Source organism: Fukomys damarensis, unplaced genomic scaffold (genome assembly GCF_012274545.1).
Source record: "Fukomys damarensis isolate Sample0158 unplaced genomic scaffold, DMR_v1.0_HiC HiC_scaffold_10, whole genome shotgun sequence".
Classification (NCBI taxonomy): domain Eukaryota; kingdom Metazoa; phylum Chordata; class Mammalia; order Rodentia; family Bathyergidae; genus Fukomys; species Fukomys damarensis.
The window spans coordinates 21,372,070-21,396,972 of NW_022900922.1; the positions used below are offsets into that span (position 1 = coordinate 21,372,070).

General features: G+C 36.1%; 1 protein-coding gene and 1 pseudogene across 6 annotated transcripts in view; one reads left to right on the forward strand and one right to left on the reverse strand.

Moving 5' to 3' along the window:
- The window catches only part of Cdkal1 (CDK5 regulatory subunit associated protein 1 like 1), a 607,184-nt gene that overhangs the window by 210,267 nt on the left and 372,014 nt on the right, over positions 1-24,903 (reverse strand). The window lies entirely within an intron of this gene.
- Positions 14,232-18,501, forward strand: LOC104861538 (annotated as a pseudogene).

Below are 24,903 nucleotides of genomic sequence, written 5' to 3' on the forward strand. Positions count from 1 at the left end.
AGATCACTAAAATAGTGTTTCCATCTTGCGCTATTACACATTGTTCTTTTCTTACCAAGTGTTAATCACATCACTTTATTTTTTTATTCTGAACTTAAAATATAAAGAAAAACCAAACTGAACTGAATGAAATCAAGCTTAATTTTAAAAAAGCAATGGTATGCAAGGGCAAACTAAGTTTCACTTTTTTGGCACTATCATCAAATTAACCATTAAAGTCTACCTGGTTCTGCATCAATACAGTGCTAGCTTAACAAAATCTTTCAGTATTTGATAGCATATAAATTATTTTAATACATGCATTCAGATTCATTTACATTCACATTGATAATTATTAATCAGGAAGTCCTCATATTATAACTTTTTATGAAGTAAATTATTTTTAAATGCTACATTTATACAGTACAATGTTGTTTTCAGCTAACCTAAGTTATATGATGAAGTGAAAAAATACTTCAAAGAAAAGGAGAAACTAAACTGTATTCCTTGGAAACAATTTAAAAATAGCTTAAGATATAATTCATATACTACACAATTTGCTCTCTCAAAATAAGCAAATAACCTTTTTTTAGTATTTTCAAAGAGTTGTACAATGACCAACATGATCTAATTTTAGAAAACTTTCATTCCCCCAAGACAAATTCTGTACTCAGTTGCAGACACACCCCATGACCTCTTATTTCGTGACCTGCGTTAGCCCTTAAACAACCTACTTTCTATCTCTGTGTCATTATCTTGGACATTTCATATAAATTTAATCATACACTAGGCTATCTTCAGTGACTGGTTCATTTACTTATGTTCACAAGTCAGCCATGCTGTGGCATATAATAGCATTTATTTCAATTAAATAATAAAACATGAGGATGTGGAATTATTAAATTCATTATTTCATGCAAAACTATTCTAGGTGTTCCAAATATTAGTTTGATTAGGGTGGTAAAGCAAGTTTCACCCATATATGTGAACTTCGACTCAAACACTATAATGGTATAAATTTACTAGAAATTAGCTAAAATTACAATAAAGATAAAAGATGGGTGAATGGCATGGACATTACTTTAAAGCTGGTTCTATTAATATGAGACTAATGAGAGATATAAATAATGTAGGATATATAAATATACTGTGAGAGATAGAAATAATATATTTATATTATAAATAATACAATTCCTATTTTTTTGTTTTAACTAGATAAAATACCCAAAACATAAAATTTATCATTTAAACTACTTTCAGTATATTATAATTCAGTGAGATTAAGTACAGTCACAAAATCATACAACCATCACGTGTTATCCATATCCAGAACTCTTTCATCTTCCCAAACCCAAGCCCTAGCCACACTGAATACCAGCTCCCTACTCCTTTCCCTCTCAGCTCTTGACAGCCACCACTCTACTTTCTGTCTCCATGAACATGACCAATCCAGGTACCTCACATAAATCAGGAGGTATTTATTCTTCTGTGTCTGGCTTATTTTATTTGCTAGGAGGTTTCCGAGATCCATCCCTGCTGGGGCAGTATTTTGCAGCTTTTGTGTATCTATTTTTTTCAGGCAGCTGGTAGCTGTGTTCTCAATGTCAGAGCATGCTACATAGATCTCTATTCACCCTGATTTCCCTGTCCTGCAAGTGTACCAACCATCTTACGCTCCAAGTGTAAATCTTGCTTATTTTTCTTTTATTTCCCTGCTCAGCGCCTGGCACTTCAATACTTCAATTAAATTAAATGTATAGATGAGTGAATGGCATAATCAATTAGTCTGATGGTTATTTTCAGTAAGTCCTATATACTTAGAGAACAGCCAGAAGTGTACTAGCAGATGCCATTTCTAAAGTTACCTTCAACTCCTGGCAAGTCATATAACCAAGATAGAATAAGACAAGAAACATATTTCATCCATTATTTCATTACGATCATTAAAACAGCTATTAAGTGAATCACCAATACTTACATTTACTCTCCGCAATTTAATAATAAATTATCATTAACAGCATCGGGAAATGAATAAGAAGGGGAACTTCCCCAGCTTTGCATCCCAAATGGAAAGGATTAGATATTTTGAACAGATTCTAATTTACATTTGATCTATAACTTAATCATACCAGGAAATTAAATTTTTAACTGCAAAGAGTTAACATTTTCAGTATTTGTACTAAAATAGGTTGAGACAAAATGTCAGTTTTAATTAGCTTTCAGAGAAATGTGAAAGGACTTTAGTGCTCCTTTACCATCACCACTTCATCTCAGTGTTAGAGTCAATGATCAGACTTTACAGTATAAAGATAAAAATACATATCTTGATTCTCATGCTAAATGTTGTAACTATATACACATACATATATTTATTTTCAACTGATATCATCAGCATTTTATTTTTAAATGATTATTCTGCTCTGTTAAGGCCAAGAAATCAAAAGTTCTTATATTCTGATAGTAGTGGTAGTTACACCAATCTAAACATATGTTAAAATTTATGAAACCTGGACCAGGGATTTAGCTCAGTGGTGCTGCCGCCTGCCTCACAAGCGCAAGGACCCAAGTTCAATCCCCAGTACAAACAAACAAAGAAACATTCATGAAACTTAACAAATACTGAAAAGTTAATTTCATTATTAGTTTTAAAATAATGAAGAGCAAAACTAATAGTAAAATCCACTGTAATCCAAACTATAATATAAATAGATGTATTTCTTTTAAAACAAAAAAGTATAATCTACTTATAGTTACTTTTTTCCATTAAAAAAAGATGGAAGCTATTAAAAATAAAAAGGACAGATCAATAAATGACCAATTTAATGGGAAAAGAACAGTCCAGTTAAATCATTCACTGAAACAATTCTATTGTCTTCTCTTAAACATGATATAAATATTTAAGAAATCCAATGGAAGGGCAGATGTTAAAGATTCTGAAGAATTTACATCATTCATTTATGCTCTGCTTATCCAAATTGAACTTTATCTCGGGGATTTTTGTTGCTTATGTTATTCAGTACATGCTACAGTTGAAAGAATGGTCTGGTGCTTTAACTGCTCAGTTATATGTGACTCGATATGTAAAATCATACAGATAAATAAGAGATCTTATTACACATCAAACTATCTTTCTAGGATTAGAGATGCAAAGCAGAAAGCAACATCTTCTGCGTTTTAGAATCATGTAAACAGAATTGCCTTGACAGTGGAATACTTTTCTAGGTCAGGCACTCAGCTCAACAACTTCAATCATTTCATGCAATAGGAATAGCACTGAATAGGTGTTTTTATTATTTTTGTGCTTACTGCGTTATCCCTGATGGAGGTGTACAATCCCTATCTAAATACAGTAGCTATGTGGCTTTCTATGGTGAATGAAATATGGACAAAAATGATGTGGAGAGGAAATAAAACCAGTGGTTTTCTGTGTTCCCCTTCCTTTTTTTTCCGAGTCTAAATTCTGAAGTGAAGAACATTTGTACACAGACAGGCTAAAAGTTCATTTTGTTTTTCTAAGCCACTGAGAATTTTAGGGTCACTCATTACACAACATTTTTACCATGTATGATAATTTTTTTTTCCTTTGGTACCAGGGACTGAACTCGGGTCCTTGCACTTGCTAGGTAGCCAGTGGAACCACTGAGCTAAATCTCTGCCCCCCGTGTATAATAATTGATACTATCAACTTGATTGGGCTAAAGGATGCCCAGATAACTTGTGAAATACTATTTCTGGGTGTATTTGTACAGTGTTTCCTGATGAGATTAGCATTTAAATCAGCAGAGTAAAGGATGATCTGCCCTCATCAATGTGGGTGAGCATAATCTAATCCACCAAGGACTTAAATAGAACAAAAGAGCAGAATAAGAGGGAATTCTCGGTCTCTCCTTTTGAGCTGACACTTCTAGCTTCTCTTACCTTCCAAAAGAGAAGGCTGTTTTCAGGGCTTTCAGATTCACAGATTTATGTCAGAAGATACCCTGGTCCTCAGACATTCAATCACATTACCAGCTTTCCCTATTTTCTGCATACAGACAACAGATGTTGGAACTTCTAAGCCTCCATAGTTGTGCCTGTATAAATCTCTTCATCTATCTATCGTCTATCTACCTATCTACACATACACCTCTGTGTGTATATATACACATATGTTTCTCTGGAGAACTCTGGCTAATCCATTCTGTGAAGTGTTACATTACTTTATAGATGAAATAAATGAGGATTTAGCTCTTTTAAAATATCTATAATTAAAAGCAGTAAATAACTGGATTTAGAACTTGTACCAGTTAATCCTGTCAATTTGACAGGATTAAAAACCCCTGGAAATGTGACTGGATCATGGGGACACTTTCCTCATTGGCAGATGTTCACAGCTGATGTTCGTAGGTGGTGGGGCCCAGGCAGATGTGGGTCACAGGGAGCTGTGCCTTTGAAGGGTGGATCTCTCATTAGGGCTCCCTCCTGTGTTCTGTTTTCCAGCCCCCATGAAATGAGCAGCTTCACTCCACCATGCCCTTCTGGCACCAAGAAGGTGCCAGCCAACCACGGACTGAAACCTCTGAAACTGTGAGCCAAAATAAACCTCTCCTCCACAAAGTTGTCAGTGTTGGGTAATTTGTTCCAGCAAGGGGAAAGCTGATCCATCCAGAATCTAAGATTGTTTTCTACCTATACCTTTTCTTAACCAATTTTCAGTAAATAGTGAAAAAGAAGTACCTGTCATTTACCAAGGTAGAAGAGTGATATTTTCTTCATTCTCTCTCCCTCTCTTTCTCCCTCCAGCACCCCCTCTTTCCTTACCTTTCCTTTCCTCTCCCTCTCTTCCCCCCCCCCTCTCTTTTTGTACAGAGGACTGAATTCAGGACCTTTCGCTTGTGAGGCAGTGATAATCTGAGCTAAATCCCTGGACCAAACACCACATTTTCTAGATAATAGGCAAGACTTGTTAAATAAAATAAATGTTTTAAAAGGTCAGAAAGTTTAGATAACTCAGACAGTTGTCTATAGGTAACCAAAACTTACGCTATTTTGGTATCCCCCCAAACACTAACCCAAAATACAGAAAATACTAATAGTATATATATTTTTTGTTCTTATAATCATGATTTAATGACATTAAACTACTCAGCTTTAGACAAATCAACTCACATAGCTATTTACCTTTTTAAAAAGTATGGTAGCCAACCATGAGAAAGGTCAAAAGATTTGTTCTTTATGCTTAAGAAGTTGTGTTATAACTGCTATGAAACTGAGACTGTGCAAAACTTTGTTTGGAGGTCTCCCGTATCACCTTAATTCGCAATAAACTCTTTGAATTCTAACTTAATATGTGTAACCAGTTAATCTTGATTATCAACTTGATTGGCTTGAAAAACTCCTAGGAAGTTAGAAAAGCACACTTCTGAATGCATACGTGAGGGTGTTTCCAGAGACAACAGGCATATGGGACAGCAAGGTGAGGGGGGAAATTTGCCTCAAAGTACATGGCACCATCCAATAGGGTGAGGGCCCAGACAGAACAAAAGAGGAAGGAAGAAGCCCACTGTCTTAGGCTCTTTCTCTCTTTTTCTCCTTCCTGGTTGCCATAAATACATTTCCTGTGCCATACCCTTCTCAATGATGCTTTGTTTTACCACAGGTATAAAACAATGGAGCCAGCTGAACTTGGACTCAAACCTCTCAAACCAGAAGCCAAAATAAAGGCTTTTTCCTCTAAGTTGTTATTCTCAGGTATGTCATAGAGATGGGAAATTAACAATATGATTTAATTTTCAAGACACAATCTACTTTAAAATGCAAGGTTGCATATTTTATGAGAATTCAGTGACTTCTCATTTCAGCTTTTTTTCCCTCTCATTGAGTTTATTGATACATTTTAGGTATACAATAGTTACATTAATTATTGGGATCTTGGACCTTTACATGACAGGTCTTGGTTCTCATTTTTTCCCCTTGTCCCTGCCCTCCCTTCACCCCCTCCTCCCCTCCCCATTTACAAACACTTTATTTCCATTTTCTCATTTTTTTCCTTTTCCCTTATTACCTTCCCCTATCTTTCCTACTTTCCCTACACCTTCATTCCAACTTTTTAAAGTATGATATTACTTATCTTTAAAAATACATTTCGAAAAATAAATATAATTGGAGGTCAATTAATGGTTCTCACCTATTTTTTTATTGTATGTACCAGTTGCTGCACTTTTTTTAAAAGATATTCTAAAGAGAATATTGTTCATTTGATGGCTGGGCTTATAGACTTATACAGTTAAAGCTGTTACATTCCTTTTGCTTAAAAATGTATGAAATAACTACTTAATATAATTTACTGAAAAAAATCATCGTTCTTTTAAAAATGATTTCTCTATTATAAAAATAATACAATAATACATATTTTAAAATTTTTTTTGTTAAAGAGAAAAACAGAATAGGAACAATTAATCATTGCCTAAAACTATTTTTTTAAAAAAACTTCATTATTAGCATCACCTTGAAACAACTAAATCATAAAATTATATCTGATACTATCTAGTGAGTTTGGGAAAAGAGAAATAGTTTTTAAAGACCAAAATATTAAGTTAACACTATTTCTTGACAGGATATAATTAAAACTGTGCTCTTTTTCTTCAAAAATGAACGGAGTAAACCTTCCTCTAAGCAGTGTCCAAATCTCCCAGGCACTTACTATACTCTAGGGGCTTATAAAGCTCCCACATTAGCATAACAGGAGAGAGAAATCTGAATATGAAAACAGCAAACAATGGAGAATCAGTTAAGAATCAACAAAACATCTCAGAATAATTTCTGAAGAAGTTATTACTATTACAGCAATGTAGTCCCTGGAGCTATGACGAGAGACAGAAAAAATAAACACACATAAAAGGAAAGAAATTTCTTTGCTGGAAAAGAACATACAAATGACAAGGAAAAAATCAAAAGAAAAAAAAAAAGATGGATAGGCACTTCTCTTTCCCCTCCCAAATTTATGATAATGTAATACAAGTCTTAAAAACAGCAGCCATGAGAAGTTATTTAATTGGAATGATTACAGAGGAATAGAGAAAGTTCCCCAATCCTTTCCAAATTATTAGTGATGTTGGGGCCCAATGCCCCCAAAGTATGACACTTTGACAGGCTCAATACCTTCAATTAAAAGGAAGGGAAAGAAAGGGATTTGAAACGGTCTCTCAATTCCCCTTGCTACAGCCCAATCTTAAATTGAGGCTCTCTGAAGTTCCTATATCTAACCTAAGGAAATTCTTCCAAAAGAAATGGTGAGGCAGACAGGGTTATGCATGGGAATAAGAGAGGAGGGATTCTCAGGCCTTATTGTATGACTTGTTTCCCAGTGAAAGGGAAGACATGTCTTTTTCCTTATCCTTCCCGTCAACAATGTATGGAATACATCCTAAATCCAGGTGAATTGCAATAGCAGTGTAGCAGCCATGATGCCCCCAAGGATGAGAACACCACCCAGTGATCCATATCTTACAAAAGAAAGAATTCTGTTAAAACCTGAGCCAGGAAGAGGTTTCAATAAAATTGCATACTCTTAACCCAACAGAAAATTTCCAAACCCTGACCCAGCCTCAGTAGTCTCCCAAAAGCTAACCTCTTGTCCTTTAAGGACATCCTGATGACTGTCTCTGCTATCCCCCCCATCCCTTCTTTTTTCTATGTCTCTATTAAAATTTTTGCTAGTAATTTCCTGCTCTCGCCTCAGTTTTAATTTGTCACCACTGAGACAGATGTTCCCTCTGAGTCCATAGCAATGCTATCTTCTTGTATTCTTCCTCCCTTTAATCTCACTACCTCAGAAAGAAGAGACTAAGAGGCAAGAGTCCTCACCACTCCCAGACAGGTGCGTCCTTTATCCTTCTGGTGCAGATCACAGGACCACCCAAAAGACTTCATCTTCGAGGAAGACAATGTATGCTCCTCCTGCAGACTTGTCACCACCACCCCAGGGATGCTACTGCCATTACTCCCCCTAAACTTTTATTTTTCTCTAAAAATCATTTAACACCCACTAAATTGCCTACCTCATATTTCTCTCTCCTCCAAAAGTCACTGATTGCCATTGGATTATTACATAATCATTCTCTTGTGATTCTCCCATACATATAATAAACCTGTATGCCTTTCCCTTGTGAATCTATTATAAATTTATATCAGCAGATATGAACCTTCAGAAGAAGAGGGAAAGTTCTTTCACCCACACAGTGATAATAGCAGATAGGCAGTCAGCATGGGTATTAATCTATTTTCTCTTGCTATAATGGAATACCACAGACTGCATATTTTATAAAGAATAGAGGTTTACTTAATGCATGGTTCTGGGGGCTGACAAGTGCAAGGACATGGTGTTAGCATCTAGCGAGGGCCTTCTTGATGCATCATAACATGGCAGAGGGCAACACATTTTAAATATGGCAGAAAGAATATTTTTATAAAAGCAAGGCCACTCCCATGATAATCCATTAATTCATTAGTCCATGAATCCATAAATGCACCTGATCACCTCTTAAAGGTCCCACCTCTCAAGAACGCTGCTCTCAAAACAAGTTTCCAGCACATGGAACTTGAGGGGCACATTCAGGCCATAGAATCATTCTTATGTGAAAGACAGTACTTCATTTAAACATCAGAAAAAAACCTAGTAAGTAGCTTTATTTTATTCAGTCTAAGACTCAGGCCCACAGCACAATGGTGGAGTTGGAATGTAAACACAATGCCCAGACACTGAGTCACCAAATGCATCTCACAGAAGCATCATTCCTATGGACTGATCCACCTGCAGTCCTCTTTAATCCTGTATCATTGTCGTCGTCTTCATCATCATCATCATCATCATCATATGGGGGCAGGTTTCTGGGTCTCACTAAATTGCATAGGCTGAGCTCAGGGTTATAATCCTTCTGCCTCAACCTTCTAGAGCGCTGGGATTATAGGAGCACACCATCAGGCCTGACTAATAATTCTTAAGAAATAGCACAAAATAATTTTCCTGAAGGTATTAACAATAAATCATTCCTGGGAATGGGGAAGAAACATTGTACTTTCTCTAAAGCAAGACATAAACTACCAATGCTGCAATGGGTTTGTGTGATAAGCCCATCGTAAAACAAAAATAAAATAAGTAAAAAATACATTCACTGCGCCTAACCTACTAAATATCACAGCTTAGCAACATCACAGCACACTGTAGTGAATGTGTTTATCCCTGTGGCTGCATGGCTGACAGGGAGCTGTGCAGCTGTCCAGCATCTGCAGAACATCATACCAAATTCAAAGTATGATTTCTACTGAATCCACAGGGCTTCTGCACCATTGCAGAGTTGAAATACTGTAAGTAGATACATTCAAAGTTGAGTATTGTATGTGTGTGTGTGTGTGTGTGTGTGTGTGTGTGTGTGTGTGTGTGGTATATATGGTATATATACACCATTATATACATCAAAGACCATTTTAATTCGGTCAACCTGCAAAATTTTCCTTAGTTCAGTATATTAAGTTTTGTACCACTATAATGGAAAGACAGAGGGTGGGTAAGTTCACGAAGAAAAGAGGATTATTCAGCTCACAATTCTGAAGGTACAAGGGCCTGCATCTGGTGATAGCCTTCTTATTAGCAGAGCCCAAAGTGACATGGGACATCACATAGCAAGAGACAGGTGTCAATCCTCTGGACCCTCTTTATAAACATTCTATCATCGGGGGTTCCCTCCTGATGACTTTATTTTATCCTAGTCACCTCTCAAACACTCTGCCTCTAAACAATATAGTTTAAATTTATATCCTCTTAATGTCTCATAATGAGGATTAAATTTTAACACATAAACATTTGGGGACATATTTTCAAATCACATCCAAGCCACAACATTTGGTTATATCAGAAAAGAACATTTTCAGTTGTCTAAATGCTTACACCAAATCCAGTAGCTTCTATCACATTACTTGAAATTTGGTGACAATAAATTGAAAGGGGCTTTGTAGTCTTTTGCCCACCAATGTAGATTTTAAGTGCAAATTAATAGAGGGATATAGTACCTTTTATAAGGTAACAAAGATGGCTATTTTCCCTCTGGCTCTCTGTAATTGTTTTCACTTGATAAAAGGCCTTGTCAGTTCCTCAACTGGAATGCAAAGGGAAGCATTTCCAGTTACTACATGGAAGGGTGGCTTGCCTCAGAGCACCTGTCAGAATATTTCCTGAAATTCTAATCTGCTTGCTGCTTCTTAACTACTTAGAGCTCCTAAGATACAGGAGCAGAGAATTGCTTTAGCATGGAAGGAAAGGACCAGGAAAGAGTGTTACATGGTTAGCCAAGTTTACTTTTTTTATTTTAAGACTCCAGCTTTTCAAACAACAGTCATTTTTATTCAAATGGATATTAAAATTCTACACAATTAAAGAATACAGAAGGGGTGGAGGTAAAATTTGTATTTGCCTCCTTTCTGCCAAAATCTGTAGACTCTACAAATTTAAAAATCTGATGCACCCCTTTGGCAAGGGTCTGTCCAGTTGTAACAAAAGTAATCACTTGATACATAAGTATTTGGGTATATTAGATAATGCCACTTTGTAAGGTTTAATTATTATTGTTATTATTTTTGAGACAGTCTCATTATGTAGTCCAGGCTGGCTTCAAATTCGCAGTTATTGCCTGCCTCAGCCTTCTGAGTTCTAAGATTATAGGCATGTGTCACTAGGTCAGCTCAAGTTAAAATGTTTAAAAAGCACAGAGAGTTGGCTTTGCAATGCTCTCTCCAGCGTGTGTTCACAGACCAAATCTAATGATCAAATCTGTTATAATATGCATAGTATATTTATATATCTAAAGAATTAGATAAGCATGGGTCTAAATAATAATTTAAAATATGTTAATGTACTGTATTATAAGCTAACAATTTCTTTCCAGGTTAAATAAGAGACAGTGATTCCCAAGTCAAGTGCTTTGACTTTCTAATATTTCAAAACTAGCTAGAAACTGAATACACAAGACAAAACAAAAAGAAATATAACTGTACTGTCAACCTAGAATGTACCAATAAATTCAATTAAAAAAATAAAAAATAACAAATAAGTAAAATAAAATTTAAAAATTAAAAAAAAGAAATATGACAGAGATGAGTCTACGAAACTGTACCCTGTCAGCTCTGATGCTCCCTAATCCTCAGAGGTCTGTGCTGCTTTGTCCTACCCACCCAATGCACAAAAGCTTGCACTATCTAGGATACACATCTGAAAGCACAGTATACACCTGGGTCCTCAAATAGTTAAGGGAGACAAAGTAGCAGGTGAGGATCAAATAATGTTTACATCTGTGCTGCTTTGGTGAACTAATCCTAGTAATAGTTTATGACATTTCAGTCCAAGAGAAAAGTGCCTTTTCTTTTTAGACTTACAGCTTCTGGTCACAATCATCTTTTAATTTTATCCAATACATGTATTTTGATATAGAAGATGGCAGAGTTATCAACAGAAGCTATCTAAGCTAAAAATATACCATATTGGATAGACTTCTATGAAAGGAGAATGGAAATTTCATTCTCAGCAAAAAGGGTGATGTAACGTTATGTTTTATTAAATACAGTTAAAGAGTGATATAATCATTACACTTTGAAATTATATGATTAAAATATAGCAGACATCTATCTTTTGCATCTATGTCAATTTACATTTAAAAATTTCTTTTGATTAAAACTTAAAAGAGGACACATCATTTAAAATTTATTTGTGGGTAGCACCCAAACACAAGTGTCAATATCTCAGTGGTCCACAGAACAAAGCCCAAACTCCTCAGTCTGGCACTCTCTGCTCTAAGGCTCAGGTCACCCATTGTGACGACTGCCTCTCAGCACACTGCTTCTGTCCAGCCTCAAGTGTACTCCAGCCCTTAGAAAACAGATCTCCACAGAGACCTACTGCTTTTCCCAAAATGTTTTCTGTGGTGAATTTTTACCCTTGTTTAAGCAGGCTGCAATGCAACCCTTTCCCTCAAGGTATGGCTGCCTACTGAAATCCCATCTGTATGTCAGTAATCAGTGCCTCTCATTTTCCCCAAAGTCCCAAAGGAATTAATCATTCCTTTTCTTTTCTGATTCAGAGCACTTCGTAGCTCTACTAAGCAGTTACTATACTTTACATTATTGCTTAGCATTCCTCTCCAATAATCCCCTGTCATCTCATATTTAAAAAGTTTAACTGAATTGAGTTGATAAACAACACAATTTTATCAAGAGTCAAGGTGCTCAAGTAAAACAAACTACAAATTCGATACTCTCAGACATACTAGTTTCATCTTTACTTTTTCGCAGACTTACTGTGCTACTCGGTAAACTTCAATTTTAGATAATTTATACTTAAATTTCTGCTTAGGGGCAGGTAGGAGTGTTGTGAACTCAGGGCCTTCACACTGAGCTACAACTGCGGGTGCTTTGTTTTTGTTTTTCTGAGAGAAAGGTCTCACTAAGTTGCCCAGGCTTGAATCTGTGATCCTCCTGATTGAGCCTCCCAGAGTGCTGGAATTATAGGTGTGTGCCACTATGTTCGGCAAACTTCTACACTGTAATTTTAGGATCATACCATCCTTTTGATATGAGAAAGTCTCAATAAACAGTTAACCAAAATCATCATTTGAAAATATGAAAGACTAATTTTGAATATTACTGACTTACAGAAGTCTGAAAAGAAAATCCTTAAGGTAAACAAGATGCAAACAGCAGAAGAATGGAGGACACTATGGAAATATTCTGCCAGTACTTAAACTTACCTTAAATTTTCCAAATAAATAAATAGATTTTTCCAAATAAATACCTTATACATCCCTTAAAAAATAAACCTCACATGTACTAGTCATTTTATTATTTATGTCCCCAAAAATAATTATAAAGAGGATTTTGGTTTTTCACTCAACATTAAAATATGTAACATGAGAAACACCCATAATCAATTTCAAAGAAAATCTACATTTCACTGCTCAGTAATAAAACTATTATCTTGTAAGGCAGAGAGTTTGAGAACCAAGTAGTCTCAAATACAGCTAATTTTGCAATATCTGTATGCCTAACATCTGTTTCCTGCTTATATATTCACAAAGTATTTTGCATTGCAGATATAGTAATATGTTTTTTCAGTAAGAAAAAGTACAATATCAACTCCTGTTTAGTCTCATCTGGATGTAATAAAGGATTCACATTTTCAAATGGTAAGACTGTGAGAGAAAACAACTAACTTTAATCATAACAAAAAGAGCTGATGGTCCTTTTTCTACACCACAGCACCTACTAATAATTTAAGAAAAACACTGCTAATACCTGTGGCTCTGAATCAGCATAGGATCTGAAGAGCCACACACCGGACATAAGGCTGATTTTACAAAACCCAGCCCAGAGCTGAACCTTTGCAGCTTTAGTGGAACATCCTTTAGGATTCCAGTTACATAACTGCTGAGTGGCCACATCTGTGATACATTAGAAAACCAAAAAAACTGCTGGTAAAGTTTTTAGTGTGTTATTTACAAAAACCATTTTGGTTTCATATCATTTCATGTCATCTCAGTAGTCTAAAAATTCAGATTTCTTTCCCTGACTTTTTTGTAACTACTTATTTTCTGTTTGTGTCAGTGACATTTAATTAGATTAATCTGTTCATTATATATATATATATATTATATATTATATATATGTATATCTATGAAAATAAAACTTCTTATGTGATTTTTTAAATCTTATGAGAAAACTGGAGAAAATTTAAGAAATCAAACAGATCAGACACCCCTTCCATCAATTCTACTTCCAGACAAACAAATGAATGTCTAAAGGGTTATAGAATTCGCCTGAACTCACACAGTTAGACTGCTAGATTTTAAATTAGATCCAAAGTCTTCTGGTTCTCAGAACAATGCCCTCTTAAACACAGCCCGCATAATTTTATTATACATTTAACTAAATTGTACCAAAGTGTATACTAGTAGAATATGCGGTTCACTTATTCAATCTGCCACCATTTATCTAAGATAAAAAAATGTCTATTTTCTGAATTTTTTCAATTTCTTGAACAGGCACTATATTCAAGCACATTCAGTTTGAGGCTGGCCTCAAACTAATGATTTTCTTGCCTCAGCCTCCTGAGTGCTGGGATTAGAAGTGTGTGCCACTGTGCCAAGCCTGAAAATATTTCTCTAAAACATTTCACGGTCATTGTACATTAAAACCTAAGAGCTACATAGCTTATGAATATGAAACTTACAATGGGGGCAGCCCCATGCTGGCAGCAGCAGCAGCACCGGGCAAGTGAGTCTGAGCACCTCCAGCTGTGCTCACAGCGACTGGCACACTGAGGGCCTCCTAGTCCCACAGCCCTGGCAAAATCTCGCAACTTTGCTCCCTCATGGCATAGCTATCTCCACTACTGAAGGAACCCCAGAGTTTGGCTTGCTTTATCAGTCACAAGATTTCTGATGAGAAAATACAAAAAATTAAAAATACTTGATCTAAAAGATACCTTTACACAGGAAAAAAATTATTATTTTCAGATCTGATACATTGCTTTAAGGTAAAAAATCCAAAATTCAGCCATAACAATGACAGGAAATAATAACCGAGCAGTTTCTATGTGCTAGACACTGTTTTAGGTGTTCTACACATACTAATTCACTGTTCTACTATCGTTTCTTTATTATGGGCTAAATAATGACACTCTATGATGCAGCATTCCATAAAGCACTGCTGAAATGCTATCTAATATTCTCTGTACAAGGTAACCACTCAAATACTTTAGTCAATATTAAGGTAGGCATTTAACCTCTTTTCTTTTCAAAAATTTTTCCCAGAAACTTGAGGGACTCTGGAAAAACTGTAAAACAGAAAACAAAACATAAACAAAAACTGAAAGGCTTTTACTGATAAAACAGTATCCAAACAAGAGTAACTGGGGCCCTGGGAAACCGCACAGGCTCAAAAAGAATCAGGGAGTCCTGAGCCCCAGGCCAGGGGCAAGTGCCAGAGGGCAGGGTCTGAGGCCTCCAGATCACACCCCAAACGATCCTCTGTCCTGCTCTGGGACTTCAGCGAGGAACAAGAACGTCTGAACACTTCATCCTTGAATAGAATGATCTCCAATGGATGGATCTGTGTGAATCTCATTTTTGTACTCTATTATTTGCAGCATGCAAAGCACTTGCAAGTTTGCAGGGCCATGCTGTCCAAAAGAAACATGTTTGAGGTTGAACTCAGGTCAAAACACAAGCCTTCTGTGTTGCCAGCCTCTTTGACACAGGGTTATACAAAGACACTACACAACTGTCAAAGCAAGTGTCGAGATGATTATTTCACACCAAATACCAGATAAAGAGATGGTACACAGCCTTCTGACGTGCTATTTCTTTTTTAAATTCCGATTTGCATCAAGTAAAACAAGCTTGAAAAGATTTTTAGAAGGGTTGGAATTAGACAGCAAGGAAAAAATTTAAAATCTATCACATTCAGCTCAATTCCTTCCAAATCACATTCCCTTTTCAGAGTCAGATGTAAATGGAATGATCAAGATTTAGCTAAGTGGCCAGATTAGCAACAAATGGGATTCAGATACAAATCTTCTACTTCTGTGAATATGTCCTATAATAATAACATTAAGTTGGAAAAATAGTAAAACCTTCATAAAGATATGACAAGCTCTGTAATCCCAGCCCTTGGGAGGCTGACGCAGGAGGATTGCTGTGAGTTCGAGACCAGCCTGGGCTACATAGTAAGTTCCAGGTCAGTCAACTACACAGTGAGACCCTGTCTCAAAAGGCCAAAAACAAAACAAAAAAAAAGATATGACAAGCTGGGTGTGGTGGCACACACCTGTAATCTAGCACCCTAGGCAATTCAGCAAGACCTTGTCTCAAAATAAAAAAAAATACCTTGGGATGCAGCTCAGTGCAAAGGCCCTGGGTTCAATCTCCACTAACACATGCATACATATTATAAATAAAATCTATAAATACAACCTATAATAATATATATCCATACATGTAAAAAAATGTTGGTAATGAGGCACATGAAAATCTGTAATCAAAAATAAAATCAATAATAAAACAATATACCACAGATTCAAAATGACTCTTTCAATTACTGAAATTGAACATATCCAAAATATCAGTGCTTTGTTATAAAATCTGTAGCTTGTTGGTATTGATTTCAAGTTTTGTATCTTTTTAATTTAGTAAAAGAACAGCAAAAGCAAACATGCTCTTTTTGAGTAACAAGTGCCTCATCCATTGATGTGCATAGCTTTACAGAAGACCATTCAGAGGATGGAACATGGGAGAGTGAAGGGGATGTAGCCTGACAAGAAAACAGTCTGTTTATTAAACAGACACATAGCGGTTTCAACACTATGAATCACTGTGACTGTGGGTCTTGAGTTATTTCCAGAAAAACAAAATAATATTTGATATGACTTTTAATAAAAAGTTTTAATTTAAAAAGTGAACAAAGGCAGGATTCAGTCTACCTTTGAATGTTGTTTCTGGTGTGACACCCAAAGGCATAGCTAATGAAGTATACATTTAGTCTGTAAACCTCTGTGATGGAGACTCAATTAATAGTGATCTTTCGCTGTCAATAACCTACTCATGACATGAGTTCCTTCTCAAAAGCTTTACTAGGGCAGATGGAATCATAAGTGATGGATGGCATCTTTGACACTGAAAACAAAAATTAAGCAAAGAAATTGATTTAACCTCACACACAAATGGCCTGGCCTATAAAGAGGCAACCCATTTCCAGACATTAACAATGTTTACTGATACCAGCAGGAATGGTGGGGCAAAGGCTTCTGAAAAATCCTGTCCTCTATAAACAATGAGGACAGTGTTAAAAATTGTCAGAATCAACTTTTTCAGAATTCTGGAAATTAACTAAAGGTCTGCAGCAAACTAGGGAATCTGTATTCAAGAAAAACAAATGAATCATGGTAAGAACAGTAAACTATGTGGTTTACTGTTTTGTTTTTTTTTGTTTTGTTTTTTTATCCTACTCTATTCTCACCTCCTACTCCCTGGCTCCATGGTAGCCCTGAAAACCAACAGCTTTCAATCATGGTAAAAATCAACAGCCTGTCAACCACTGGTGGGGTTTGATGGGGTTGAGGCTCCTTCAAAGTCCCATTCCCAGAAAACCCTCACTATCTGACCTGTCTGGATGTTCACGGAAGACTCCACAGGCACAGCTTGCTTATTTAACATGACCTGGCACTCACCCAGTGAGAAGAGCCTTTTCCTCAGGGGCATTTGCAGAAAATAATCAGTTGCAATTGTTTATCATCACAGCTGCCTGAGGCTGTGAATAACAGTTGGGGCAAACAATAAGCAAAACAAAAAGCTTAAAGAAAAAAAAAAGAACAGGGAATGTAATATTCATAGGGGACTTCAAAAATCACTGACATATTCCTGGAACTTTGGAAGGCCACGTACATGCATAGGGCCGTGTGTTATATGCATTGCCCAGCCAAAATCTCAGGAGGTGCTAGGCTTTCACCTTAGGCCAATTCTTAGACTCTACAGTAGCAGGAAGTGAAGGCAAAGGCAGAGTTGTAAGCTCTCTGGCTGTACAATGACAGTGGGCTCTAATACACAAACACAAGGGTACAGGTATTACAGGAGATCCTTTGCACAAATACTAGCTCACCACTAACCTAACTGGTAGACACATGACAAAGAGCATAGACCCCACGAAATTAGTTCATGAAGAAACCCTAAACAAATAAAAACAATAAAAATAACACCTGGGGAGGAGAAGAATACAATTTTCAGAACCAGTACTTTATATTATTTCCAAGGTGTAGTTTTTAATAAAAAAATATACTAAACATTCAACAAACACACAACAACAACAAATCCCTTCAAAAACAGAACAGGGAAAAGCAGTTAATAAAGATAATTTTTGAGAAGCCCAGAAATAAAATTTAATGAATACTTTAAGTATGTTTAAAGAAAGAAAAGCATTTCTAAAGAAAAAAAGGAAAGCTGCAAAGGTGTGGAAACTGGCAGAGGTCATGGTGGCTGAGAGGCAGCAGTGCCAGGATGCAAAAAGCCAGCAGAAGGAGAAGCTGGTGTTGCTGGAGAAGAGTGCCACCTACTCCCAGGTGCTTCTCCACTGCCTCACCTTGCTGCAGAAGCTACTTTAGCAGCACCAGCTGCAGACTCAGTCAGAGCTGGGTTGCATCAGTATTCACTACGTGGAAGTCAAGTGCGGTGCCATGATTCTTAAGCTGCGAATGGAGGAACTGAAGACTGTGTCCAACACTTACACTGCTGAGAAAGTGGAAGTTCATCAGCTCATTAGGGACCACTTAGAGGCAGGCAGGCATTCGCCTACAGGAGCAGGACTTGCAAAAGTCAAAACAGAAGTCCTAAACACCTAGAGGTTCTCAGGGAGGAGTTTGAAAGGCTGGTAAAGGACTACACCCAGGTCAAGCAGGCAACAGAGAACAAGCGCTGGGCCCTGCAGGAGTTCAGCAAGGCCTACCACTGAGCATGGCAGAGCCAGGAAGCACGGCTTCTGTGTAGCCGCTGCTTCCTTCTCTAAGGGCCACTTCCACCTGGGGTTCCTTTCACTTCTAGGGAGAGTCGGACATGTGCTTAAAACATTGCAGTTGTGCACATACCCTCCTCGTTTATGGGGGCAGGGTCTCTTCTGGAAAATGCAGTGAGCAGATTTCTGTAACTTTATGCATAGCTGTTTGTCAGCGTCAGCCCTGTTTTTGATTCTCTTGAATACAGTGATGGCATAACGTCTTTTAAAAAAAATGAAGAAATTAAAACAAACAAAAACGGAGGGAATCTGTTGCTAGCCACCTGCCTTACAAGCAGAATTAAATATTAAATAGAATCCTTCAGGCTGAAAGGAAAGAAACTCTAATCTATATGAAAAAGTAAAAAGCAATGATAAAGGTTAACTGCGTAAGTAAATATAAAGGCAATATGAATGTCTTTTATTTATACCTTACCTGATTAAAAATGTAATTGCATAAAGCGCTAATTGTAAATATGCATGGATAGGCATACCTGAATGTAATGTTTATGACAATAATAGCACAAAGAAGCAGGGAGGGAAGAGAACTGCACAGGAACTAAGTTTTTAAATACAATTATAATTTAGGTGGTATTAATACAAGCAGGATTATTATAAATTAAGATGTTAATTTTAATCTTTAAGGTAATCACTTATGAGAATATCTATTTATTACAAAAAAGAAGGTGTTATGGGTTGAATTGTGCCCCTTAAAAAGACATGCTGAAGTTCTGAAGTTGTTGTCAATGTGACTGTATTGAAAGTAGGATCTTTGTAGATGTAACCAAATTAAAATGAAGTCATCATGAAATAGCGTGGGTCCTAATCTAATGATTGGTGTATAAGAAGAGGACTTGGAGAGAGACAGAGACAAGGGCTAAAGGAAAACTGAGGCAGAGTCTGGAATGGTGTGTCCAGAGCTAGGGAATGCCAAGGATGGTCAGTAAACACCAGAAGAATGAGACACAAAGTGAACAAACTCCCCCTCAGAGTCTTCAAAAGGATCTAGTCCTGCCAACACTTAGATTTATGACTTTTAGCCTATACACTGTTGGATGGTTAATTTCTGGGTTTTTTTTTTAAGGTATCCAGTTTCTGGTAGTTTAGTACAGCAGCTAGACCAAGGTAAAGGCGGTAATGTACGAACAGAAGAATGACAAAAATTTAAGGATCTGGGGGTGGGAAAAATGAAGGTTGAAAACGTAGTAGCCAATCAGCTAAAAGATTAATGTCTGGAATCTCAACTAATGAGCTATAGGCAGCTACTCAGTATGGCATTGTTAAATGAAATGGATAAAAAGTTTGCTTTTAATATATAGCTCAACATGAAAACTAGGAAGTTTGCTTCTTTATTACCAAATATTAGAAGCAGGCCTATCCACAGCATTTTTTGATGTATAAAGCACACAAATCTTATGTATAGTAGCAAACTTTCAGAAATAGCTGTTAAAAACACAATAATAATCCTATAAAAAAGAAACAGAATACACTTGTTTTTCTCTAAAACTAATGAACGATTGTAAAATTTTCAACATTACTCCAATCAAACTAGTTTTCTCTTTTTGAGGCCTGCACGGTACATCTTCTGATGCTAAAAGTCACTTATTACACATAGAGCAGTTGTGCCCATTATCACCTGCTTGACAGTAGTAATGATAATGATAATAATAAAAACTAATAACAACCCAATTTATGCTAAGTGACACTGACAGGTTTTAGATGTAAATCTTGAAGGCTTAACATTTTCATGTGATAAAGAAAGGAAGACACGTGTAAATACCTAATAGTTTTTCTGGTATGAGAAACGGAAAGTGTAAATAAGGACTGAAAGATATAATAGATAATGTGAAATAGCAAGAAAAGGGGCAAAGGGAAGGGGAAATGAGAGGGACACAGGAAAGGAAAGAAGGGAATGGAATCAATAAGAGAAAATGAAAAAACTGAAACAAAGTCTTTGTAATTTGACCCAGCCATCCCTCTGCTGGGTATCTTTCCAAAAGAACTAAAAGAATCATATCACAGTGATGTATGCACACCCATGTTTATAGCGGCACAGTTTGTAATAGCTAAAACTTGGAAACAGCCCATTTGCCCCTCAGTTGGAAGCTAGATAAAGAAGATGCAGTTTTTCTATAAAATGGAATATTACTCAGCCATAAAGAATGAGAAATTAAATTTATTCACAGGAAAACAGATACATATTGAGGATATACTCCTAAGAGAAATAAATAAATCACACATGTGTAAATACCAAATATTCTCTGGTGTGAATAAACTGTAATAGTACATAAGATCCTTATGAAATAACTGACCTTGTGAAATGGGAAAAAGGGCTAAAGGTGTAGGGAAGGTGGGACAGCTAGGGGAAGGGTAATAAGGGAAAAGGAAAAAAATGTGAGAAAATGAAAAGATGGAAATAAAGTGTTTGTAAATTGGGAGGGGAGGAGGGGGGTGAAGGGAGGACAGGGACATGGGGAAAAAATGAGAATCAAGACCTGTCATGTAGAGGTACAAGATCCCGACAATGAATGTAACTGTACTGTATCCCTAAAATGTACCAATAAACTCAACTAAAAAAAAAAAAGTTAAAAAAATAGGGAGGGGTGGAGGGGAATGGGGAAAAAAATAAGAAGTAAGATAGATTTTGTAAAGGGGCAAATTTCCAATGATGAATGTCATTATATTATATACCTAAAATGTACCTAAGAAATTAATTTTTAAAAAAAGAGGGAATAAACACTCCAAACTGGGCTGTTCTGAAATTTCCCTTGACATCAGAATTGAACAGAAGGTCTCTAGCTCCAGAGACCTTGTTAGAGTAGAAATTTTCAAAACTTGTTTTAGTCTTATAATTTTCTCTTCAGTGAATCTTAAGCAGAAACCCAGTATGTAAAAGATAAAAAAATGAGCATCCTTTTGGCAGAAAGGAAGAAAATATGCATCATCTGAAGGCTGGGGCTCATTTTTATCCTATTTTGCCACCCCAATAAGAGTGGTTGCTGCCCAGACAACCACTGATGGCCCAGATCAACAATTTTATTTTGGATGGTAGTTCACTGATATACAAATTTAAAATACATATATTTTTGACCTCAGATTTTAAATGTGCACAGCAACTTTTTATATAAAAATAATATTTGCAGGGTATAATGATGTATATATGTATATGTAACTTCTCAAACATAGTACTATACATAGTAATGAAAATTTTGGAGTAGAAGGCTTAATAGAGAGTTAGATAAATCAGGTATTTTTATACAATGGAACACAATTCTTTCAAATAAAAATGTCTATATAAGTATCAATGTTGAATGATTTAAAACATTTAGTTATATGTTTAAAAGTTATGGAGTGGACCATAAAACTATAATCTAATTATTTTTTTAAAAGTATATATAATTTTCCATACAGAAGACAAGATAGTATTTTAATAAATATACACGGGGATTTGGAAGGCTTTTACTTTCTCTGTTTTTGAGTTACATAAAATATAATTTTTTAAAAAGGAAGCTATAGGAAAAAAAGATACAGATTAGACCTAAAAACAACCACTGACTTAACAGATCAGAAATAAACAGTAGCAGAGTAAGGAAATGAATTTTGCTTTCTGTCCAATATGCTGAATGTCCCTCAACTATTCTATGAACCATTAACTTTATTATCAACCTTTCTGTTCTACACCATGAATCACCTGAAAATTCCATTACATACCTGATATAAAAATTGAGGACTTCATATTACTAAGTGCTGAATTAGCAAGTGCTTAAGGTAGCCTTTCATAGGCTATCAGAGCAAAAATATAAAAAAAAAAAAAAAAAAAAAAAAATCAATACAGAAAGGATCTTGGAATGAAAAGAAGAGTATAAAGGGAAGTACTTGCTGATGGTCTCATGTGTTAGCCATTCTCTCTGTCTGCGGGAAAAAAAAGCCAAAGCAGCTCTTCTTAATGGTCTGAGCAAAACTGACTTCTTAAATTAATGAAGAATGCCCCAAAATGGTATATTGTGGAGTCTGAACTACACTGATCTAGACAGGTGACATTGGAAGCCTGCTCAGCTACTCTGATGAAATTAAGGATTCAAGGGACTGGCAAAGTACTTTTTAAGATGCAAATTAAACCACATACATATCGACTGCCTTCCTACACAAAGTTAAATGCACACTATACTAGGAAAAGATGAAAGAGGAATTTATATGCCATAATTGAAATATGTAAAACCTTAGGCTTCTAAAGTATGTTTGAATGAGAAATCTGTTCATCCATCCATCTACTTATCTATCAATCCATCCATCTACCTTTATTTAAAAGTACTGTATAAAAGATAGAGAAAGACGCAGTTCTGGATTTTTGACTATGGCATCAATTAACACATAAAGAATGTAGCAGGGCTTTTTCATTTATTTTGTTTTGGGGGTTTTTTTTGGTACCGGGGATCTAACTCTGGTCCTTGCACTTGCGAGGCAGTCGGGCTTTTTCATTTATTACCTACCACACACTCTCAGAAAATTATTATCTCTTCCGGGATTGAATATGCATATGTGACTTCATTTCATGAGCAACAGTGACTCGGGCCAATGGCAATGAAAAATAAATGATACTAGTGGTTGAGTAGTTCAAAAGGTATAACACCATGTGGATTAAAGCATTTTAGGATAATCAAAAAATATTTTGCCATTTATGTTCCCATATTGGATCTAGAATCCCACGCATATTTTGTAATTTAAAAATTGGAACTTAGAGTTCCAGAAGTTCCCAGAGTAGATCTCCATATAAAATATTACTGGCTATTTAAACAATTTTAAGCAAGGCATTCTCCGTTGTTCTACCCAAGAAAACAGAGGTTTCCAATTATTTTCGATGTAAGAAACATTCATTTGTAAAATATTTAATCTTCCTCTCAAAGTATACTCCCGAATAAACATAAAATAATTTCAGCAGCAACAAAGAGGAATCTACTCTGAGATTCAGATTACCTATGAGTTCATTTCTTTTCTGAATCCTTTAGACTACATATAGTCACAAGGATCAATTACCCAGACTCAATATTACAGAGGCTCAGTAACAGGAAGCAGTAGATTATGTGCATTTTTCTCAAGGATTGTTGATTTGAAGGAAAGCTTAGGCTTCTTGCACAAGACTAGAATTGGAGGCAGAAGGCTGGACAAGGAAAGAATTAAGTATCACAAGAATGAGGAGGCTGAGGTGTGGTACTGGCAGAGAGGCAGGCAGTGTTAGTAGAAGGTCTGGGAAGGTGAAGAGTTAGAATGTTGGGTGGACCTACCATCTTGCTTGTGGGGAACAGCATTTCAATTTCATCTTTTATCAAAATAGTAAAACTGCTCTGCAAGCCAAGCAAGGCCATTTCTTTCATCCAGGTCACCCCTTCACAGAGAAGGCTACCACCTCTAAGAACTAGGACCCTACAAAAACCTGATAAACTTATTTTAAATGGATATGAACCATTTAAATATGAGTTGACGCCTTCAAATTTTCAGATAGGCATGTGCTTTTGTTTCTACTTACACTGACCCTCTTGAAATTTATTGATGAATGCCAGGATTGCAATGAAACAAAGCGTTGATTATAAATAACATGAAAACAGGCACCAACAGTCATATCAAACCACACACAAACATGTATCTAACATGTATTATCTGTCTGAGGAGCAGCTGGGAAAAATTTTTTTCCACGTTGTAGATTGTCTCTTAGTTCTGTTGATGGTTTCTTTTGCAGTGCAGAAGCTTTTTAGTAAGATGAGATCCCAGTTGTTGATTCTTTCTGCTAGTTGCCCTGCTACTGAGGATTTGTTCATAAAGTCTTTTCCTATGCCAATGTCTTCAAGAGTTCTGCCTAACTTATCTTCCACTAAACTTCCAGTTTAGTGTTTCTGTTTTAATATTTAGATCTTTAATCCACTTGGATTTTAATTTAGTGCATGGGGAGAGATAAAGGTCTAGTTTTAATCTTTGGCAGGTTGAGATCCAGTTTTTCCAACACCATTTATTAAAGAGGCTATCTTTCCTCCAGTGGGGATGGTCAGCTCCTTTGTCAAAGATGATATAGCTGAGTGCATCTGGAGTTGGTTTTGTGTCTTCCAATTTCCACTGATCCTCAGGTTTTTTTTTTTTTTTTTTTTTTTTTTTTTTTTGCCAGTAGCATGCTGTTTTTATCAAAGTGGCTTTGTTGTATAGTTTCAAATTGGGAATTGTTATAGAGGCTGCCATGTCTCTGTTGCCTAGGATGGCTTTTGCTAGTCTAGGTCTCTTCCGATTCCAAATGAATTTTTGGATTCTTTTTTCTAGTTCTGTGAAATATACTGTTGGTATTTCTATCGGCATTGCATTGAACCCATATAGCAGTTT